This window comes from Oryctolagus cuniculus, chromosome 12 (genome assembly GCF_964237555.1).
Source record: "Oryctolagus cuniculus chromosome 12, mOryCun1.1, whole genome shotgun sequence".
NCBI lineage: Eukaryota > Metazoa > Chordata > Mammalia > Lagomorpha > Leporidae > Oryctolagus > Oryctolagus cuniculus.
Window position 1 is genome coordinate 29,285,917 of NC_091443.1, and position 7,041 is coordinate 29,292,957.

Consider the following 7,041-nt stretch of genomic DNA (forward strand, 5'->3'; position numbering starts at 1 on the left):
CACACATTTTTAGAAATACCAAGAGAAAGATCAACCTTAAGTGACATCTTGAGTATGCTTTTTCAAGAATCATGGAATTATATCCAGTTGTTTGACTAAATTTCAGAACGTGATAATAACCATCATCTTGATCCCAGAAAAAGAAAATAAATCAAAAAACTTCTACATCATCCAAAATGCATTTAAGGCAGATTTCAAAGATTCACTTACATAAATCATGCAAAAATATTTTAACAAAACAATATTCATTTACATATTCAACAAATATTTATTTGGGGCCTATCAAGAATTTTGCTTATCTCTAGTACTAATACAGTGAACAAAAACAAACTGATCCCTTACAAACTTTGAAGGCTAGAGTGAGAAATAGAAGTTAGTTGATGGTTCTAATTTCCAATGTCAGACTGCTAATATAGTTCTTCAAGGAAGAAACCGTATGTGTGAGCATACTGAAGAAAGGAATCTGATCAAACTTTTGTGATAGGCTTTACTGAATAAGAAACACTTAACCTGGAGTGTGGAGAATGAGTAGGATTTCATTAGGTGAAGAGAAATGAAACAAATAGTTCAATTCATGAAAAAATATGCAGTTGCTGGAGGACATGAGTAGGGAGTGGACAAAGTGGCTGAGGGAGAATGATGAATTTGCAGAATTATCAAATGATTCAGGCAGATAAGAGAACAAGTTATACTATTTATGGGAAAATTCTATAGCAGTGACTATGAAACATATCATCTGGGCGTGTTTTGGAGTTCCTACTGATGTGTGAATTATATTCTTTCATTCACTAATAAACAATTGAGAAACATACATAGGTATGATAGTGATAAAAATAAATTTTATTGCTAAATAAATGACTGGAAAAGGCCGGTGCCACGGCTCAATAGGCTAATCCTCTGCCTGCGGCACCAGCACCCTGGGTTCTAGTCCCAGTTGGGGCGCCGGATTCTGTCCCGGTTGCTCCTCTTCCAGTCCAGCTCCCTGCTGTGGCCCGGGAGTGCAGTGGAGGATGGCCCAAGTGCTTGGGCCCTGCACCCACATGGGAGACCAGGAGAAGCACTTGGCTCCTGGCTTTGGACCAGCGCGGTGCGCCAGCTGCTGCGGCCATCGGGGGGTGAACCAACGGAAAAGGAAGACCTTTGTCTCTGTCTCTCTCTCTCACTGTCCACTCTGCCTGTCAAAAAAATAAATAAAAATAAAAATAAACAAATGACTGGAGAGCCCAACTTAAACTTTCTATTTGCTATAAATTGAATTGTATCCTACCAAAACAAGTGCTAAAGTTCTAACCTGAGACACCTTGGAATGTGGGCTTACTTAGAGATAGGGTCATTGAAGATGCTATTAGTTAACATGAGGTCAAGTGGAGTAGGATAGGACTTTAATCCTATTTGAAATGATGACCTTGTAAGAAGAGAGTGACAGAAGAGAATGACATGTGAAGACATAGACACAGAGGGAAACCACCCTGTGGTGAGAGGCAGAGATTGGAGTGAATCAACCACAAGCCTCGGAACTTTAAATGTCCATCAATGACTTTCATTAGAAGCTTGGAAAAGGAAAGAAAGAATTCTTCTCCACAGGTTTTAGAGCAGAGGTGGAAAGCTTTTTTTTTTTTTTTTCTGCCAAGGGCCATTTGAATATTTATAATATCATTCGTGAGCCATGCAAAATTATCAACTTAAAAATTAGCCTGCTATAGATTGGTTGAATTTTGAGTTCCACCAGCAGTTGCCTTGGCAGTGTCAGACTGCATGATTTCACGAGTCTCATATGGCCCACGGGCCAGATAATCCCAACCTCTGTCTAGAGGGACCATTGCCCTGCCAACAACTTGGTTTCAGATTTGTATCCTTCAAAATTATAAAGCAAGACATTGCTGTTGTTTTAAGTCACCCGTTTGGTGGTGCTTTGTTATACCTGCCATCTAAAACTAACCTGCAAGCTTCCCACCTTTCAATTCCCCATGAGAGGAGGTAAGTTTAATTGATATTTGCAGGAGGAACAAAAAAGACTAACACAGGAGATGTGAGATGTGATGCGTGCTGAATCCCTTTCCTAGTCTTTCCAGGAGCATATTTCATTATTCATGAAGGGGAAGGGGAGAAGAAAAAAGGATGGGTGGAAACCAACTTTTCAAACTCAAAGGAGATACCCTCAACAGGGGAATAGAATACTGTCCCCTAGGATAAATGCCTTACCTGACAGCTGAACTGTTTGTAATCCTGACATTTGCTTATGAGAGTTGAACTATTTCACCAGAACATGTGTTAAAATATGTAACAAGGGGCCAGTGTTGTGTTGCAGCAGCTTAAGCTACACTTACAGCATAGGCTGATTCAAGTCCCAGCCAGCTACTCTGCTTCCAATCCAGCTTCCTGATAACACACCAGGGAAAGCAATGGGGAGAAAGGACCAAGTGCCTGGGCAGCTGCCACCCACATGGGAGACCTAGACGGCGCTTTGGCCTGGCCCAGATCTGGCTGTTGTGGCTATTTGGAGAGTGAACGAGTGGATGGAAGATTTCTTTGTCTCTTCTTGTGTGTGTGTGTGTGTCTGTGTGTGCGCGCACGCATCTCTGTCATTCTTTCAAATAAATAAATAAATTGATCTTTAAAACAATGAGGTTGTATAATAAGACAGTGTTTTGGTAGAAGGCTGTCCTATCACTATTAGGAAAGTTTGTAAGATAAGTCTCTTCCATGACAGAGATTATTAAAAAAAAAAAAAAAATGGAAAGTAACTCTTCAGGATGCAGTCAAGCAGAAAATCCAGGGTCTTGAGCTCCTGTGTGTGGTCAGTAATTGCAGTTGATAAATGGTGCAACTTTTTATGTAAGAAAAGTAGCCAAGAGGATAGCTATACTGCCTGGCAAAAGCAAAGACTTAGATAAATTGGACTAATATTTTTGATAGCTTCAAATTTAAAGCTGGGTGTGTAAGGATTTTTACAGAATAAAAAAAAAAATCTAATTTCCTAATGGGGAGGGAAGTGAGAAGCTGCACAATGTATTTTACATACCAGGTGCCCCTATCCATTGAATAGGATTAGTGTTTTTTTTTATATTTTATGTTTCTGTTAAATAGATGTTTTCAAAGCTACATGTACAAGAAAGTTGGGTGTAGCAGATAGGGTTTATTTCAGTTATAACTGAAGACCCAAGTAAAAGGAGGTTAAATGACAGGCCTTTGTTTTCTTAACCAACACAATGCTCTGAGGAGGGTTCATTTGGAGTGAACTAATTCAAACTTGGAAATATTTCAGTGCTTTTTGTCTTTCTGTCCTGTCCTGAGCGTGCCAGCGATGTCTCAGCGCGGATGCACGATGCTGACTCACAACTCTAAGCGTTCCGGGTGGTGCCCCCGTACCAGTAAGTTCAGGTCAGCCACCCTCCCAGGGAGTGCTGACTGCTCAGGACTCCCAGCAAGACATCCCGCTGAAATCCTCCCTCTGCACGTAGGAGCTGCCACGTCCAGGGTCCCACTCCCTCCGCTCCTCAAGCTGAGTCCATCAAAGACTGATTCTCTTGGCCACAAGGGGACAAAAGTCTGTGACAGCACACAAGCTCCAGGGCTCCCGGGGGACCAGGCTGAAGGGAAGCAGCTCCCCCGCTACAGCGCTTCCCTCAGGCCCTCCTAGGAGTCAGGTGCACGGTTCTCCCTCCAGAAATCACTTCCCGCAGTCTCAGGCTCTGCTGCTAGGGAACGGAACTCCAGACATCTCCCTTTCGTTTTCTGTCCACACAAATTCTCCCCCAGCAGACAAACCGCCTCTGAGTTCTTCAGTCCGGTTGAACAGGGTCCGAGGAGTGTCCTGTTCCGAGTTCTCAGTCACAGAAGGCCTTCCAGCGTGTCTATTTCCCGGTTAAGACACCGGCCAGTGCTGAGCACTTTCGCCTCGTTTTACAGGAATCTTCTTCAGTGTGCACACTTTGTTTTGAGATAATTGTGAATTCAAGTCCGCGTCCTTTTCTTTAATGCCTTTCTTCTCATCCAAAGCATGTATAGATGCTTTTTTCCAGTTTTTCTCATTGTTAAGTGTACCACATGTGATCCATCCTAAGATACACATTGATATGTTCTCTTCACCATTTCCAACAAATACAGCTACCCAAAAAGTACTATCCTTTTGTTTTATAAAAAAAGGCTTAAAAGAAATCATGTGATGAGCAGAGTGACAGAAGGGGGCAGGAGAGAGAGAGAGAGAGAGAGAGGTCTTTCATCCACAGGTTCTCTCTCCAGTGGCCACAACAGTCAGGTCTGGTTCAGACTAACACCAGGTGCTGGAACTCCATGTGCGTCTCCCAATTTATTTAAAGTCCTTCTTTATGAGAAGGGAGATAGAAGGACATACCGAGAATTTCAAATACGTTTTCCTTTGTTTCTGCTGCAGTAAAAAAAGAAACAATCATCTGTGCCGACTGGTTGCGGAGACAGATGAAGAGAGGAATCCAGTGGAGGGAATAAATGGATTAACTACTATTCTAGGACAGTAGTCAGGCCTTTGGAAAAAATAAGCTCTTTGATGAGTGCTATTATTGTCGCCATTGTTTCGCAGTAAGCCGCTTGCTGATGAGAGGTTAAGCTCTCCTATAAAGGGACAAAATAAACTCTTTATGTTTCCAAGAGTTGTTAGAAAGTTGCCAAAACCCTAAAATGAATCCTGGAAGACTAGAAAAAAATGACCAAAAGTGCAAATCTTATAGGAATTGACATCTGGCTCTTTTCTTCAGGATACAAAAACCTTCAACAGAAATTATCCTAACCTTCACTGTTTTACATTGTATTTATTTCCATGGAAATTTACTCAAAAGTTACATTGAGTTATCAATGGAATTGCATGAGAAATGTATGTGCTTTTCCTTTCCATCAAGTTTGCAGAGGCTTTTGTAAATGAAGTGATTTGCTAATGTTTATTTCAGCATGGTGGAATGACAGCCCTTCCCCTGGAATATTTCCTAAGTCTCAAGAAAAGACAGGAAAACAACAACTAGGGGCTTTAGAGCCCCTAGAAATGCATGGAAATGTTTCTTAAACCAGTTAGGATAATCAGTCCACTGGAATCAGGTAAAGGAAGTCCTATCCCACAGGTCAATGATATTTTGTTTGTTTGTTGACCATAATCTTTAAAGCAGTGTAACCCAAGTAGAACATTCCATTGTGCACAAACCTAACATAAAAGTTACCGCTAGCTATCTCTGACATTTCATTCAGTAGAAAGTTGTTCAAGAAAATCCCTTAGCCACATAATCTAAATTTATTTAATAAGTGATTAATATGAGGTCATAAGAAATATTTTAGCCCTAAGAAACTGATGTGTGCAAATAATTTTCCTTTGAATAGCAGCAAAGTAGCAAAACTTTAACAAGGTCATTTTATTTCTCATTATTTTTATTGATAAACAGAGGCAGGCAGAGAGAGATCTTATCAGCTGATTTCATCTCCAAAAGCTTGCCACAGCCAGGGCTAAACTAGGATGCAGCTGGGAGCTAGGAACTCAATTTGGATCTCGCGCGTGGGTGGCAGTGACCCAGCTGCTTGAGCCACCACCTGCTGCCTCCCAGAGTGCATATTAGCAAGAAGCTAGAACCAGAAACAGAGGCAGGACTTAAACTAGGCCTTCTGATATGGGATGCCAACATTCCAAGTTGCATCTTGACCACTCTGTGCCAAATGCCCACCCCTAGCAAGTACATTTTCAGAGATAACAAGGAGGGTCATCGTCTGAAGCACTGCTGAAGTTAAAACAGTCTAAAACATTTTATAGCTAAACTTGTAACATCAGTAAGTTCATCAAAAGATTTTCAGTTAAAGGAGAGATGTCATGGAGGTTTTTTGTTGCTGTTTTAGGCCAATTATATTTACTACTGTAAATTCTAAAATATTAGAGAAATATACATAAAACCAATTAAAAATCAAGGAAACAGTTTTGTATTAACAAACAGCTATCATTAAATGAGCTTCTGCTTGTAGTCACATCCATATCAATGTTTTTCATGTATTACCTTCTCCTAGAACCTAGCCTTCTACCATTGATCACCCTTGGTTCTGGATCTGTATTCTAAAAATTGCTCAGAATTATCCTGGGTTCAAGTATCTAATTGACTAAGGCTAGGCTGCATGCTGCTCAGGTCATAGCTGTGACAGAGTGGAAGAAAGGAACTTTTTTATGCCCTTGAAGTCACGTTGTGGGAAGCAGGGTGCTACTCCGATTGATCCAAGAATTTCCCTAAAATTAGAATGACTCCATGATGCCATTTGTCTAATTACTTCCTGATCTGTGCTGGCTGATTTGGTGTAATTAAGAGCTCATACTTTTTCTTCTTAGAACTGACCTAATTTATATGAGAAAGTCTAGACAGATCTTACAAAAACAGGAAAGATGTTTGGGTGCCTAGTAACTGAAACTATGATGAATATCTATTATGTTATTTTAACTTAGATCAAACCAAATTCTGTACTCTTAAAAATTCTGCTTTCACCATTTAGTGAACAATATAAAATGTAGTCTTGTAGACAACATTAACCCAGGGTGGGTGTTTGCAGCAATCGTTTAGTTGCCTCTCAGATCCTGTATCAGAGTTGCTGCGTTCAAGTTCCAACTCCACTTCTGATTCTAGATTCCTGCTACTGTGCACCCTGGGAGGCAGGAGGTGGTGGCTCAAGTACTTGAGTCCCTGTCACTCATGCAGGCCTGCATTGAATTCCAGGCTCCTGGCTTCAGCCTGGCCCAACCCTGGCTGTAGAAGGCATCTAGGAGAGTGAGTCAATAGACGGGAGCTCCCTCTCCCCTATTCCCTCCCTCTATCTCTGTCCCCCACCTTTCTCTCTCACTCTCTGTGGATTACCACAATGACTTTATGAACATGGGGAAGACTTTGAGATCATTCTAAGAGGTTGAAATGAAGTTATCATCCAAAATTAAAAACGAGTAAAAAATTGTTGATTCATGAATGAGATGATCTATCTATGATGGGACCATAGCCTAACATTTTTTACAATAAGAGATTGAAGGAAGAATCAAAAGTTCTTGAAAGCATT